The sequence below is a fragment of the Sinocyclocheilus anshuiensis genome, unplaced genomic scaffold, assembly GCF_001515605.1.
Source record: "Sinocyclocheilus anshuiensis isolate Anshui unplaced genomic scaffold, SAMN03320099.WGS_v1.1 scaffold615, whole genome shotgun sequence".
In the NCBI taxonomy this organism is placed as follows: Eukaryota; Metazoa; Chordata; class Actinopteri; order Cypriniformes; family Cyprinidae; genus Sinocyclocheilus; species Sinocyclocheilus anshuiensis.
In genome coordinates this window covers 830,663-847,822 of record NW_015552647.1, presented here as the reverse complement: position 1 = coordinate 847,822, position 17,160 = coordinate 830,663, and the positions used below count along the sequence as shown (strand labels likewise).

Below are 17,160 nucleotides of genomic sequence, written 5' to 3'. Positions count from 1 at the left end.
TAGCGGACCTTTGAGTTTCAGAGTGTATTTGACAATGGTTTTTCTCTCAGAGCAGCTCTGGTGATGTTCATGTTTATGTAGATGCTGAAAACACCATTAGCGTCATGCATGCGTACTTCAGTATGTAGTAGATAAAACGGCACCACTCAGAGACATGCAGAAAGCTCTCTTAGTCTCTTTGTGCTTTAATATTCACAGACACATATCATATCTACTTTTGATTTATCCATCGATCAGATTGCGCGTTTTACATGACATCCTCGTTATAGCCTACTGTAAATTCCATGTTCACGACTGCACCGGGATTCCCTCTGCATCACGGAAATCATACGGCCTTAACTTATAACTTGTTATTAATGCGACACACCTTTATCTGCACGCAGGGATGGTGTCCGCGAATATGAGCAAAACATGTTGGATGTATTGCCTGCTTTTGCAGAGTCCACATTTTTTGCTAATTGGATCCGTCCTCAAGGACAACCCCACGTTCGTTTTTTTTAATATTCTAAGTATTCCCATACTGCAGATTTTAACTTTTTGTATCGGCATTCGGCAGGGATAGAAATATAATCTCTGTCTCTGCCATTTTCTCTGCTGCACGTGCGTGTAAGCAGCCAGGTGAATGCGAAGTGAAGCAGCGAGTGGAAATGAGTTGCATATGTGCGGGTGAGAATTATTATTTTTTTTTCATTCAATTTTTATAAAACCGTAGATATGCAAATGTTTACGGTATGATAACCGTGCACGTTCAAACCGTGATATACCGACATACCGGTATATCGTTACAACCCTAGTGTGAAATGAGTTCTGACTGAAAAATACATTGGCGATGACCTACAGCCAATGAGAGAGCAAGAAAGCAACATTTCAAATCGGCATAAGATGAAAGAAACAGCTGAGACAAACTGGATACTTGCTTGAAATGTAAGTTAGGAATCTATTTAATGTCATATTTGTCTCAGTTGTTTCTAAGAAATAAAAAATACATACAATAAGAGTTTAGAACTATAAAATTAATGTGGATTTACACTGGTTGACTAGTCATTCAAAAATTCAGATAGTCGATTAGTGAGTGAGACTAATTTATCTAGGTTTTTTTTTATTTTTCTTGTTGACAGCCATACGCATTCAGATGGATGTCTTTAGTTGTGTTTTACACCATCTTCCTGCCACAAGATCACATTTGTTTTTGTTTTATTCTCCTTCCTGTTGGTAAAGATGACATTTTAAAGGTTAATGTAAATGTGGCTGTTTTTAATTTATTATTTTTGTCACTTTCTCTTTTTCAAAGAAGATCAGATCATCCATCTCTATCCTGGAGTAGTTTCCACCTCTCTTTCACTTTCATGTGCCCTAGCTGCTCTTCAAATACAATACTTCTCTCACTCTCTCTCTTTCTCTCTGTCTCTTTTTACCTGTAGCTATTTCCTCTTGCCCCTTTTAAACTCCCTATTTTTGGAGTTCAGTGACGTGAGAGTCATAAATACCAGCGAGGGGGCAGAGGGGTCTTTTGGGATTGTGTATTTTCTGCAGCAATGACAAGAATGCGGGCGGCTAATCAGAGCGGCTCTTATCTGAAGCTGCTCAGCGCCCGACGTGGAACAGAGGAATGCGGCCAGCTAAGGGGGTTAGCGCTAGCTGAATTCCACTCTGAGGAATTGCATGGAGATGAGCTGTAATGCAAGGGTTGATTTTATTGGGTCTGTTGGGGACATACTGTGAATATTTGGCCTCTAGGAAGGGACAGGCCTGAGTTTGTATCATTCATATCAGTATTCAATATATATTGATATTTATGTAGTAGTTCTTAAAAAGCTTATTTTTTGACCAACAGACATTGTTGCCGAGTTGATTCAAAATGTTTAAAGTTTGGAATAAAATATAGAAAATGTGGATAGACATAATCAAGGTGAGCTGTTTTTCAGTGAATGAGCAGAGGGAAATATTTTAAAATAATTTATATACAAATGATCAAAAATAACTAACATTTATATATTATTATTTATAGAAATTTTTAATTTAATATCATTTTTTAATAATTGTATTATATTATTATAATTTGTGTTTATGCACTAATATAAAATGCAGACCAAAACAGCAATAAATAATAAACAGTAATATTAATAAAAATATAAAATAGCATTATTAATAAACAGCATGTATTTTACTAAACATTTTATAAGCATTTGAAATCTTGTCCAGGGACGTCTGTAAACATTTTTGAATGATTCCAAATGAATCAATGAACTGATTTATTAAAATTAACAAAAATATTAATTTGCAGAAATGAATTACATTTCTCAACTCGACTGGCACTTGCTACTCATGTTTAAGCACTATTAAGATATTTCTCGTTGTGATACAAGTAGCCGGTATGCCGCTTTTCGTTTGAAACGTTAAAGGTGCAGTAGGAGATCTTGGAAAATGCTAACTTTAGCCTGATAGCACTGAAAGCGAATGTCCCACCCTCCCTGCAATCGCCATCCAAAGCCATGCCCCTTTAACGCATTTACGCTCACAGACCAGAATACCAGAGACAACATTACTACAATAGGCTACATCAGCGGTTCCCAATTCCAGCCCATGTTCCGAAGTGAAGTAAACTTCAACGGATTTCCCCCGCTCAGGGAGTAGGGAGCAATGAACACTGTCTAGGGATCATATCGATCGGAACACATTTCATGCATGTAGCTCACTTCTAATGAGCTGGGGCGAGGACTTGATTAACCGCTGGGCTACATCATGTGTCATTCACCGGTGAGAAAACTTTAAAAGTACTACAATACCAGGAAGGAAGATCGGGTTGTTGATGTTTGTCTGCCATCCTAGATGACGTATCCTGTCTGCGCGAACCCGGTGCGCAGAGGTATGCTAATACATACGTTGACAGGCAGGTAGGAAAGCATATTAAAATGCTCGGACCAAACGTTTTGATTGGACGAACATTTCTTGATCCTACGCCTTCCATAGAATATATAAATACAGACAAATACATTTAGACCACTTAACTTAATGATTGCTATCGGGATGTGAAGAGACTTTCAACCAGCATAACAAAAAATGTTTCTGAAGACACCTTTTGCACCTTTAATAGGCAAATAAAAAGCGAATTAAAATCTTTGCAATATTCATGATGTTGGTTAATTTTGTATTGGCATTAAAATACTTCCAAATACATTGTAAATATTCAGTCTATTGGCCAACCTTCTGTTGAATAGCATGGAGCTGAGCAATTTACCATCGCACTATTAAAACTCCACCATGCAGACCTGTGGCGGGTCAATGAATGACAGACACTCCTCTCCGTCTTTGTCGCTTTCTGTTTCTGTCTTCTTCTTACCTTCTTTAACCCTCCGGATTCTTTTACCCCTCCTTTTTCTGTCACTCTCTCTTTTTGTCTCCCTTTCGCTCTTAATGAGAATACACTCAAGTAAATGCTGACCTCTGCAATAAGCATTTTACTACGCAAATCACCACCACTGATGCTGATTGATCACAGCTACTGTACATGTCACCGGCTTACGGGATCTGACAAAATGTTCCAGAGAATTCTGTCAAGTAGTGTGTGGCCGCAGCTTTTCCTTAGATGAGTCGTCCATCGAGTCACTACCATTCATCAGAACAGCAATGCAGATTTGAGCTGATTATCAGATGCTCTGTGTAAATATCACATGTGTCAGAAATGCTTGCTGTTAAAAATCTGAAAATGTGTTAAGATGCATTTAGGTCAGTTCTGGAATTAATTTGTCACCAAATTAAGCATTTGTGGTTGGATTTCATCACGTTTTTGCCTTTTTCCTTTCTCATTTGAGTCATCATCCAGGTTTATGTGGGTTGAGTGAATTTAAGGGACATCCCCCACCTTTAGAGAATGGTATCAATTCCTGTTTGGTATGGTATCAATTTTGCTGATGTTAATATGCACTTGTGTCTCTCTCTTGTCGTTTTTACTCATTTTGTATTTCAGATTGAGCTGGCTGCACCGTATCCAATGGTTCCGCCCCTTTGTTTCCTTTTCTGAATTCTGATTGGAACAATGGAACGTCAATCCCGTCCAAACAAGTGACTGTGGTATGTTATCTTCAGAATTTTTCTTGAAACCACGCAAATGTATGCTTTCTATTGTGCTACTTTTGTGTAGTAGTAAAAAGGGTCTACAGTATGTATTTTACATATATATGTATTTGACTACAACCAGTTTTCTTTTTTTTAATCGCTCAGAGGTTGGTCTTTCCTATGTCAGAAGATTTGATCGTTTTATCATGTGTATTTCATTGACGTATCAACTTTGACTTGAAATTTTCTCATAAAATTCCCTAGTAGAAATATGATTAGATAGAAATGAAGCTGGTGTTTACATGTAGTAAGTGTGTTTTGGAAGAATTTGATAAGAAATGTTCATACTGAGATCTCTACTTTTGAGACCTTGTTGAGATGTTTTCTGAAACTATAGACGTCAGCAGAGTCTCTATTTGATCTCCTTAAATTATTACTCATATCTGGCAAATTTGAGTGCAGTTTGAGACATTGTTGAGCTCTATTCCTGAAACTCTAGAGGGTATGTGAGTTATTTAGGGTCTTTTTTTTCTCAGGAAAAATCAGGAGATTTTTAGTCTTCATTTGCACAGCCTTTAACCTTGTGAGAATTTAGTATCTGGCCACTTTAAAACATTGAGATCTCTTTTGTACTTGAGACATGCTAGATAAATTATTTTCTTGTAAGAAATGACAGAGAAGACGGAAGCAAGATCTCTGTATATTTTTTTTTTTCAGTTGTTTTTCTCCTAGACGGCAAAGAGATCTCCTTTTTCTTGTCTACGAGAACACTCATCCTGAAACCCCAAACTTTCTTAAGATCTTTTTTTATCTGGGTTGGGTTTGTTCTCTTAACCAATGGGTTTGTTCAAGTACCAATGGTTGGTACTTCTGCCATTTGCCTTTGACCCACTTTTAGTGTCACTGTCCCTTCACACTTATGTATTGCCGACATCGACTAGTCTTCCTGTCATCACGTTGCAGCTTCGTGTGAGCGTGCTTGTATATTTGCAACTGGCAGAGCACTTTTCTGTGCCATAGATCTGGCACAGTGCCAGTCCACGCCTTTGCCCCCGATCAGAAGCAAACGTGACATTTGTGCCGAGGTAATGGAATCCTCGCGCAATTAAATCTCCGACTGCGAAGTGAAGTCGCTCCTTCCATCCCTCCATCCCTCTGCTTTCCTTTCATCCGCAGGAGGGAAGGCCATGATGATGAGACCATCTCAGCACGTTGCCCCTTTATTCTGCTCTCCGTGCCACTTTTTGTTTTTAACTTCTCCACATAAACATCTCTCCGCCTGGCAATTAATTACCACAAATGTCAATTAACCCCCTCCTTTTAAAAAAATAATATAGTAGGAGAATTTCATTTCAATTATAAAAATTACGTTGGAAGGCGGCAACGTTAAATTGCTTTAATGAATTTTGCTGAAGGTGACAGTTGTTATTTTGCAGCCCGTCATGGCGGGGGACCTTCTTCCTGCTCTGATACAATGTGAAGTGGAGGATGAATAGAGGAAAACAGAAGTATGGGAATGTAATGAGTGTTGAGAGGAACAGAGAGGACGTATTTCCTGCAGTAACGGTAGCCACTGTACGTAATGCCTCATTTGTGGGATACAGCGGGCAATGGTGTGAATCATTGTTCTGTGCCACTGTCAGCCAAAGAGAAGCACTTAGGGGTATCTCTTTCTCTCTCTATCAATTCTTCTCTTCCTTATTTGACTTGCACAACTGCTGATGGTGCATTTGCCCACCGGTTGTGCTCCAGGACCGTTCCTCCATACGTTATCATATTTAAAGAAATAGTTCATGCAAAAATGAAAGTTCTGTCATCATTTACTCGTCTTTATGTCGTTCCAAACCTCTATGACTTTGTTTCTTCATTGTACTAGTTCTTTTCCATGCAAATAGTTCACATGGGGGCTGACACTTTCGAGTTTCAAAAAGGTTGCAAAGAAAGGTGAAAGTATCAAAAACATGGTCCTTATGACTCATGCACTTGAATTCAAGTCTTTTGAATTCATACAGTAGGTTTATGTGAGGAACAGGCCAAAATATACGTCACTAAAAAACTTCCTGTCCAGTGAGTGTTAATCTGATTGCGTCGAATTCGAGAACTTTGAGTTCATGAGCAAGTCGTTTAGACCTGTTCTGAGAACTAGATAAACCGATTCTGACTCAAAAGACTGATTCCTTCACAAATAGTGCAGTTTTTGAAGAGAAGATTTTATGGTCTGCCAGACTATAAAATGGCTGAAAAAATATCTCATAGACTTTCATTGGTCTTGGTCTTTTGACTTAGACCATAATTTATCGGAAATTGTGTGTTAAGAAGCTTTACTCTTATACACATTTAACATTTATTCATTTAGCAGACACTTTTAGCCAAAGTGACTTACAAATGAGGAATACAACAAATGATCAAAAAGAGGCAATAAACAAAAGAAGTGACAATAAATGCGGCTAGGATCACTGTAGTCTTTTTACAGTGTGACGTTTTATATGTGTTGTTGCACTCTTTGTATCTCTGAAAATTCACTCAACAAAATTATATGCATAGCTCACAAAATAGAGAGGTCGCGCAACCGTTTTTTTTTCCTGAGTTGAAGGTTAATTTGAAGCAACAATAAAACGGATGTAACCATTTCCTCATCATCTGTTGTGGGTCATAAACTTTGGACAGTCTCAGCATACCCCTGCACTTGAGTTGGACTAGTCTAAGACATCTTCATCTGTTCTCACTATCAGTGATTAACATCTCACTTTGCTGACGATGATGTTCCTTGTTCAGCTGATTGTAAAGTGATAGAGAAAAATTTTAAATTGGACCTTTATGCTCATCAGAAGCAAATTTCAACGTATAGGAAGAAGAAATCGCAAATGAGATCTCTATAACATCTCTTTTTTTCTTATTTGCAACGGAAATGGAATGGGACGTTTGACTCCTGATCGTCAGGCTTTTCTCTGAATAAACACCCCAGGAGTCTCACATGTACAGTGTCTCTTCTATAGCATTGGTTCACTTCTCAACCTTTTTGACACAATATTTTTAGGCACCCCGAATCAGACAATATATTTTTTCTCATATTACATTCTGTAATTCTGACAATTATGCTTGTTTTCAAACTTTTTTATTAATATAAAATTTATTTTGTGATTTCTGTGAGTTTTTCTAATAAAAATAATATTTATTGATTCATTTTTTTGTTTACATAATCATTGTAAGTTTTTTTTGTTGTTGTTGTTGTTAGTGATTTAAGCATTTAGGTTTGAAGTCATTTTTAAATTTGAGGCCCTGTCCCCTGCTTCAGAACCACTGTTCTAGAGTTTCCAAATAGCTCTCAACAGTGTCTCAAACTTTGCCCAGATTTGTTAACACATCAAAGTTTGCAATCAAAAGTCAAAGATTTCAACATGAACTCAAAAATTCTCATAAAATCCTCCCAAAACTAAGTATCTGCTCTATTCTATTAACATTAATGTTTTAGCTTTCTACACTTACTGTATGATGACAAATTGTGTCTATTTTCATTCTAAGAGGAACATCTGAAACTTTGAAGTTGAACTTTGATTGAAGCATAACTCTCCTGAGCTAAAAAAGATCAACCCTTGAGCAATAAAATTATCCTCTGGGACTGGTTTGACAGATAGATGAAGCAAATTATTGTAATTATACCATTGCCCATCAGTCAGTTGGGCAGAAAAATGCTGTTTAGTGAATTGAGAGCAGATTGAATCATGTTTTGGCTAGTTGCTTATTTGTGGCAGTGCAATTAACAACAGCCTAGCAGACTCGCACATAGTTCAAGACCACCCCGACAGGCATGGAAATGCAAGTACTGTGTGATGTTTTCCTTTTTCCAAGCATCTGCTCAATGACTGCCATCCACAGGGCCGGACACACACGCATGCATTTAGATTGGGCCTGCAGCCCTCTGACCGGGCGACTGAAATGCAACACTCATTTAGCAGTGGCTCAACATACGGCCCACTTCACAACTTAACACAGCACACACACGCTTAGAAGTTCATTAGATCAGTATCCTGTCTTAATTGCCTCTGTGTAACACACACCACAGGCTAATGCAGGGGGTCTCAATGCTGGATATGTCCACCTCAGGGCTGTTTTTATGAATGCCTTTGTGCGCCCTTGTTTTTACAGCAAGTTTGTTTCCCATTCTGTCATATTACAGTTTATCATTTAATTTCACTTTTAATTTTAGTAAGACTTCAGATAAACAAATCTGCTTATGTAAATTTTTTAAATATGTGTCATTTCTTAGAAAAGGTCAGCGCTGAATCATTTAATTAGTCTTGCATTTTCATATATTTTTTTATTTTTATTGTAGATTAACAATGATTTTTGCAACAAGGAAAATAAAATTGCTCAGAAGGTGGTCTTGAATATCTCAGGAGGCTTAAAACATAAATAGACACAAATGAGCTAATAGTTGCCATGTGGTAATGAGTCTCCATTTAATTCAAATTTAAACAAATTTATTCCTCCTTTAATTTATTTGGGGGAAATTAAAATAGAAACCAGACAGTTGTTAAGGTAGATGGCATAACTCAATTTTCAATTTAATGAGAAATTATTGAGTTCAAATCACTGACTTTTGATTGCAGGTATACTGACCAATCAGAGCACAGTTTGAGACAGTTACTTTAAAAAATAAAAATCTTTAACATCTATGGAACCTCTCCATTCTATTCCATTCTATTGTTTAACAGAAAAAGGTTTAGATCATTAAATGTTATTCACACTAAGAAAAAAAATGGTTCTGCTTGCTGTTTGCTTGAAAGGATTTGGGGAACCAAAAAACGGTTCTTCTATGGCATCACTGTGAAAACCCCCTTAAGGTTTGAGCATCTTTATTTGCTCTCATTTTAACCTTACAAATGAGAAATCATTTGTGACTTTTCTTTCCTTGGGTGTGTTAGATTAGGTCTGTATTATAACGAAATACAGACCTACATTAGTGGAGTTTATTCAGTCTTATTCACTGTCCCTTTTCCGCTTTCACAAAAGCTTTCAGTTACACCTAGCTTCCTAACTTCCTGTTTCGCTGGGTGGCTGGCCGGCGGTGGGCTGATGTCGTAACGGCGAGTATTAGGAAAAGAACACAAGTCCAGGATGGAGTCCCAGGCAGCTGGCCCAGTGTGTGTGTAGGAAACAGCAGAGCAACTTGCAGCGAGCAGCAAATTAACGCCCATATCTCCTATCTCTCCCCTCTCTTTTCACTTTCCTGTTTGGACTCTTAAGGTGATTGGAGGCACAGGCTGTGACAGTTGACGGAAGTAGAGAGAGAGAGAGAGAGAGAGAGAGAGAGAGAGAGAGAGAGAGAGAGCAAATAAAAGAGAAAGCATTTATTTACAGTGTGATGATGCGGTTTCACACAGGATGTGCCCCCCTGCTTCGATCTGATTGGGGGCAGGCTGGAGCTCGGGGTGGCGGCCTGTATTGTGGAGCTGGTCTGGATTTTGGGCTGGACCCACTAGCACACCCTCAACGCTGTTTCCTGTCTGGGCGCAGAGAGATGAGAGCAGGTTAGCGCAGGTCACTGGGAAAGAGAGCGGAGGGGAAGGACAGTCGAGGGTGTGTAATTGTGGGGGGTGTATAATTGTCTGAGATATGTAGAAAGGTTATGTGTTGGGTTTTTTGGGGCCCTTTACCTTTCTCATCACCGCAGTGAACCAAATGCAGTCCCACAAGCAGAATCAAACATCCTACCGCTGCTGTATAGCATTGAATCAGCGATTAGCATGTGCCGCCTATAGTTATTTGAGGTGTTTGTAATTTACAAACCATAAAAATTATCAAAAGGCCGATGTAAATCAGATAGACCCTTTTTTTCCTAAAGCCTCCTTCTTGTCATATTTCTGTTTAGGACACCGATTTCAACTTTGTTATTTTACATGTGAGATATCTGTGTTTGGCAATGAGACATTGGATCTACTTTTTATTCACGGATCGCTTGTCTAAATAGGGGAAGTGGCGCACTGACCGTTTAGCCTTGCGCTAATGACGAATGCTGAGAAGTTTGAGCTGAGAGAGCAGACTTTGGGTAATGATGAAAGCTTTAGTATGGAGATATGCTACTTTGATTCAAGGTGTTATGATTTGTCCTTGTTAAACAACATTCTGCTTGCTTGCAGTGGATGATGTTCTGTGTTTGATGTAACAGCTAATTTAACATTTTTGTGGATTTAATCGGATGCAGAATTCCTACAGAATAGTGTTTTCCATCCTTCCATAGTTCAAAGTTTAAAAATGTATGGTTAGTAACATTTTATGATTTTGAAAGAAGTCTCTTATGCATAAAGGAGGACTTTATTTGACAAAGTCAAAAACAAAATATTATCATTACAATTTGACAGTAATTGTTTCATATTTTTTTGTGTTTTAAGTAGTTTTTTTAGGGTTCTTTGATGTATAGAAAATGTAAAAGAACAGCATTTATTTGAAATATAAATATTTGTAAGATTATAAATGTCTTTACTGTCATTTTTAAAAACAATTGTATTGTGTCCTTGCTGAATAAAAGCATCAGTTTCTTTAAAAAATATTACTGACCCTGAACTTTTGAACTTTAGTGTATGTGCATATATTACAAAAAATTACTTAGTTGCAAATGTGTATCCTTAAATACTAGTCGGCATCTTAACTATACAATGTAGCCAGTCAGTATGGTTTAAGTTTAACCAAGTTCAGTTACTGTATCAGATTTTGATTCAGAAATGCTCTGACTGGTTTAGTGAGTTCTTTAAGTGAAGGATTTGTCAGACTGATTCAAACCAGTAACTTTGTAAGTATTTCTGAATGATTCATTAAAAGAATCGGCTCGCTCGTGAATCGGTAAACACTGGTCATACTGTATTCACAGTTTGAGTGAAATATTATTTTTTTCCCCCTATACATTTATAATGATCTGTTTTATAATATTAAATATATGAATTAATACTTTTATTCAGCAAGGATGCATTAAATTTATCAAAAGTGAAGTAAATACTTTTACATTGTTGTATTTCAAATAAATGCTGTTCTTTTGAACTTTGTTCATCTGTTTTGCATATTAGAAATCAGCATATCTAAATGATTTCTGAAGGATCATGTGACACTGAAGACTGGATAAATTAGTGCTGAAAATTCAGTTTTGCCATCACAGGAGTAAAGTATATTTTAAAATATACTAAAAGAGATATTTTATTTTAAGTCATAATAATTAGGGATGCACCGATACCACTTTTTTTCAGAACGAGTCCGATAACGATACTTTCATTTTTGGTACTCGCCGATACCGATACCTGTATTTTCACAGCATTTGTAATTTTTTTTAAATATTGGGTACAGAAACAAAATAATAATAATATGAATCATGTTAGTTGGCTTCATTTAGCAAACAGATATTTCCTTCAGTTATTTCCACACTTAATTATACCTGTTAAAATGTATTGTATAAGCTTTTGTTACTTTCACTGTTCATTTTAATGGCGCATTAGAGCTGCTCCATTGCAGCAGCTCAATACTGTAATCACAAAACATTTTCCTAAAATAACGCAGGGAACCACTCGTTATACATTATACGAGTGCACGCGTACTGTTTTGGTGATGTAATTTGCGTCACGCACAGTGTACACGGACCCTCGCGTACGTGTAAAAACCAAAGTATACTTTGGCCTTAAAGCAATCTAAACATACGCAGCACGCACATGTTTGTATTGGTGCAGAATGAGAGAGCTAGCGCATTTCACCCTGCTAGTTTCACTTCTGCTTTAAATAAAGTTGTGTATGCTTGACGTTTAAAATAAATGCTGTTTATAGTGAATGCCCCTATAATTTTTGTTTGTTTTATATTTACGATTTAGTTTTAATCCAAATGCAACAGATCATGCAACAGAAGTGCGTGCTCTCGGACTCTCTCTCTCTCTCTCTCTCTCTGACCGTCAAATAACTTTAGTAACTTGTGCATTGTTTTACTTACTTGCTTTTGACATATCCGACCAAACTACAAACTTTCCAGTGATATCTGTGAGATATTCACTCGACAAGCTCGCGCATCTGTGCAGCCGCACGCTCAATCCACTCAGCACGCTCTGCTTATCAGCTCGGGCACATCCGCTATACAGGTGTGAATATTGAATGTTTAACATTATATTAATTACTTACATGTACTTCATAGACATCCTTAATCTCTAATAACTCCATTCTACTCTCTGTTGTTCTGTTTTCAGTGTTTCTTTTTCTGGACACAGCTCTATTCACACGCTGTTTGGTATCGGCTTTTGGTATCGGGGCATTTTTACGAGTACGAGTACAGGAGCGCAGTATCAGGCCCGATACCGATACCAGTATCTGTATCGGTGCATCCCTAATAATAATACTTTACAATATTGCTGTATTTTTTTATTTAAAGACTTTAGAGACTTCTTTCAAAAACATATAAGAATCATACCCAAGCTTTTAAAAGGTGGTGTAATTTTATTTAATAAAATATAAATGCTTTATGTAATTAAAATATAATTTTATATAATGACATTTTAATCAGGCATCATTTCATGTTAATTTTTGACATTTTATTTTGAAAGGTTCACTAGGAAGTGCCCAAAGAAAAAGGGACGACAGCTTGCAAAATTGCACCAGCAAGGCTCAAACGTACATTGCCCCAATGTGTAAGAACATGCGCGCTAACCACTATGCTACGACTCCACTAGAGCTTCATGTAGCTGACGTGTTCATGCCTGTCCCCTGGAGAGCAGGAACAGGAATCTGTCCATTAAAGCAGTCTCTGAGAACACTAGTGTACACTACGCCAGAGGGGACAGGAGCAGTAAATCTGTGAAAGTGGATCTAGACCTGACAAACATGTGCAGAGCTGAGAAATACACACAAACAACAGGCCTGTTTGTCTCCCAGTTGGGTTACAGAAATACACACAAACGTACACCCACCCACAAAACACTACAGCTTATGCTTCCTGAGTAGAGTCGTAGCAGTCTTGTGGCTCTTTAGTTTCTTCTCTTGTAAACACAATTCACGTCTCTGTGTTTTTGAGTCCATTATCTAACAGACCCAATAGTCAGTCAATACAGTCTTGCGGCCGCACCATTCTGCACTGATGTATGTATTTATGTGCTGTATGCAGAAAAGAGCTTCTCTTTTGTGAACATGGTGTAAACAGGCATGTCAATAAACCCATAAGCCGTATCAAGCTACAGTAGCTATTAAAAAAGGCTAATATCTGCGGTGGATTTTTTTTCCTCCCTCTTTTTTAAAAATAATGTTAACGTGGCATTGTAAAAGAGACGGATGATCTATGTGGCAGATTGATCAGCGGGTAGAGACCCCATTATCTCTTTCCGTGTTAATTACAGTGTGCTCAGCTTGCGTGTCAAAAGACGGATAACTGACGAAGGTAAAAGACCTTATTTATGCTTTCGTACTCAGCTGGCGGCAGCTTTCCCCTCTCTTTCTTTTTTTTTTGCCTCCTCAGCGCTGTATATTTATCGTCCAGTAATATTACACTGTCAAAGACGATCATCTCTGCAGAGATATTATTCGCTATCGTCACCTTCACAGGCATCCATTTGGACCCGCTCCCTCTCAAGTTACAGACTCTTCCTCTGCACGCGGAGTGGCTGAGCAAATTTACGCAGAGATTTTTGGTCGTCCCCCGGGACGCCAGAAAGGTAATTCGGATTGGGTAAATCAATATGTGGGCAGCCCAGTCATACCACAACGCAGAGACATGGCACCGATCTCAGAATGCCCTGACGTTTTGTGGCTTTTAGTGGGGTCACATTTTGCTAACGGAAAAACAAAAGCAGAAAACGTAGGGGGAAATTTCAGTCGCAAGCATCCAGATGAAGTCGATGCTCACCTGAATAGTTTTAAACTAAAATAGCATTTTGAACTAGATTTGAAATGAATCATCGTCTGTACATAAATATTTGGGCCTTTGTTATAAAACAAAAGCAGAATGTGTACATTTTTGCGATGAATAGAATAAATAAATGTAGGCAACGCCATTCTGCTCAGGTGTTCACTTTAAAAAAAAAGTTACTTTTTACAGATAAAGACTTAAAATACGACAGTAAAAACCTGTTAATAGGATGTTGAATGTATGTATGGTGAAAAACTATTAATGGTTTAACATTTAATGTACCTAATTTTTTGCTTTTTTAAAGTGAAAATAATAATTTACCATATGATTTATGGTAAACAACCACTAACAGGACATTCCTAGAGGTCCTGCCTGATAAATTGTATAAGATTATATTAAAATAGGTTTTGTTTTTTTATCGCTTTTCTTATTAATGATGTACATTAGTCTTTTTTTATTTCACATTTTATGTTATTTAGTTAACATTTATTGCATTTTTTAGTGTGATGTTACCCTGATGGTGTTTTGTCTTTGTGTGTATGACTCTTTGCACCATCTATATAAGGCCATGTTCACATGGCAGCAGAATACAGCTGTCAGTCCTGTATTTGAGTCCTTAATACAGTTACGTTTACACACAGTACGGTTATTGACGGGCGTAACAACCGCATTCTGTAACCGAACTCACACCTGTAAATTTTCAGGACTCACAACCGCATTCTCTGAAAACATGCGCTGTGTGAATGGAACAGGACTGGACAACTCTGTCACATCATACAGTGCGAGAGAGCTGCTCTGCTGCACAAATGTGCATCTAACGTGTGCTGCGTGTTTTAATCTGTGGTTTCGGTAACTTACAGTGACGGAGAAATGAGCTGATCTGAAAGTTTTAGATTCAGTCAGTTTTTCTCCACCGGAGCCCCGCTCCTGTCAGTGTTGTGTTCTGCGTGTGCCTCAGATGCTCCGCTCTCCACCCAAATATAAAAGCTGCTGTCGGTTAATGAAGGTTTGGCGGATGAACTCGCGGCTCGACTGGACTCTTGTCGTGTCAGAAAGTGATAAGACTTTCAGTTTTATGGACGTCGCCATCTTTGATATTACTTCAGTCACTGTTGCTATGGTTACTGGTAAGAAGTACGGGCTTGACTCATGTTGCATGTTCATACAGACAGTATTCCAAGCACAACTGTAAGTTGCTGTGTGAACGGGACATTTCGAGACTCACATCTGTAAGTAAATGCAGTTGTCAATCCCAAAAACTGACAGTGTGAACGTAGCCTAAGAGTATTGCCATTTTTATGGATGGGCCACGTGCAGTGAACTCAGATTCATCATGTGGCTTTCTATTTTACCGCCTATTATTATAGTGGTTATTAGTCAATTTTACAGTAAAAATCAGATTTTAGTTGTTCAGATTGATTATTTTAACATTCATATCACTTAATAAAATGTATAGTTTTATACAGCCACCAATATGCCATTCTGTAATACTAGAAACATTGTCTCTGTATTTTTAATGTTGAATTCTACCAGTTTTAGCTGGTAATTTAACAGGATGTTTTTACAGTGTTGTTTTGCTCTTTGAAATTAACCCAGGTACATCAAAACAAACCTCAGAGTCTAAAAATAATAATAAAAATAACAATAACAAAAAACTGTGGAAGATTTTGTTTAGCTAGTGTTTAATGTGCTGACTAGATAGCATTTAATGTTTAATGCGCTGACTAAAGTTTTTAGATTGTATTTTACAAGTACATTAGATACAGTATGTTAGATGTCAACAAAGCAAAAAACAAGATGTGTGATGTTGAGATTTTACAAAGTCACTAAGGGTAGACCTTACACTGAGATCATGCAACGTGCTTATTGTTTGCGCTGTGTGCCGACGGGCCCCTTCTTCTGAAACACACAGCAGTGAAACCCCCATGAAGGGACTTTTCAACTGTTACAGATCTTTTTTTCCTTTTTTCTTTCTTCTTATCACTGAGCGTGCGGTGTGAGAGGTAACATCAGAGCAGTCTTTCCTGTGGTTTCGTCTGTCAGACCTGTGTTTGTACCTCGCACCAGAAACAACACACTGTTATGAACCCTCACATACACACGCATTCTCTCGCTCTCCCTTTCAAAACCATTTATGCTTTTCATCACTTCCTGTCTGTTGACCAGACTGAAACAGCTTTCTGAAAGGCTGTCTGGAGTCAAGCTTGAGAAACTGAATTGGGTAAACAACAAAAAAATTTAGATTCATTTGGTTTTCTTTGTGCAAACAGGTTGTTCTGCCCAGGATTGTTTGCAATTTAATATTGTGCAAGGTGGATGTTATGTCAATGTTTTGTCATTCCTGCGTTGATAACGTTATCGCCCATTACTGCACCATGTCTGAATGAGAGATATTTTGTGTTGTGCAAAGGAATTTACTTGGTTTTTATGTGTGTTGAAATATTTGTGTATCTGTGTGTAAGTGCATTAGAGTGTTATAATGGTGATCACGTCAGGAGTCAGACGTTACGGTAAGATGTCAGAGCATCACCTGGTGGACTAGCACAGAAAATAGGCCCTCGTGCAAATAGCAAACACCCACATACAGTATAACTATGATAAATCATTTCACGCCACATATTGACACATCTCTGAATCGATTTCAACTCAGTTTGTCTCATTAACATTTTTTTTACATCTGATTTTAGTTGAATCATATAAAAGCTTGTTTTTGCCTTAGAGTAAAAAAATTACTTTTTCATGTCATTGTGACTATCCCTGTTGTGACTTTCTCTCAATCTTAAATTTTTTTCAACTTTATTTTACCATTACCTTTTTTATTTGTGAACTTTGAGGCAGAAAACAATGATTATTTCCAAACAGATTGGCAGACCACTCCCCCTCATCTTCTATTGGTCAGCCAAACAGGTAGTCCTGCCCCCAAACTTGTTGACTCAAACTCAGTTGACTTAACTCAGTGTTCTGAAATTACTATAGAGCGAATGTGTTTAAAATGTGAGAAAAACCATCTACAAAAGGTGTACTTAACATAAATAATAAAAGAAAAAAAGTTCTAGTATACAATATAGACTCCTGTCTATATTGTAAAACTATATTTAGATATATGTACATTGTTTTAAATTAATGTCATTGTGTATTTACAAATTTTATGAATAATTACACAGCAAGTTTAACCATATTCAGTTTTTTTAGATAGCATCCTCAAATACACCTCCAACATCGAAGGGATAGTTCACTCA

The 17,160-nt window shown here is 37.5% G+C and overlaps 1 long non-coding RNA gene across 2 annotated transcripts in view; it reads left to right on the top strand.

The window, feature by feature from the left end:
• The window catches only part of LOC107667043 (uncharacterized), a 57,899-nt gene that overhangs the window by 33,281 nt on the left and 7,458 nt on the right, over positions 1-17,160 (top strand). For both annotated transcript variants that reach the window (XR_001631749.1, XR_001631750.1), the window contains exon 3: positions 3,968-4,071. This is a non-coding gene — a long non-coding RNA (uncharacterized LOC107667043). The remainder of the gene's footprint in view (positions 1-3,967; positions 4,072-17,160) is intronic.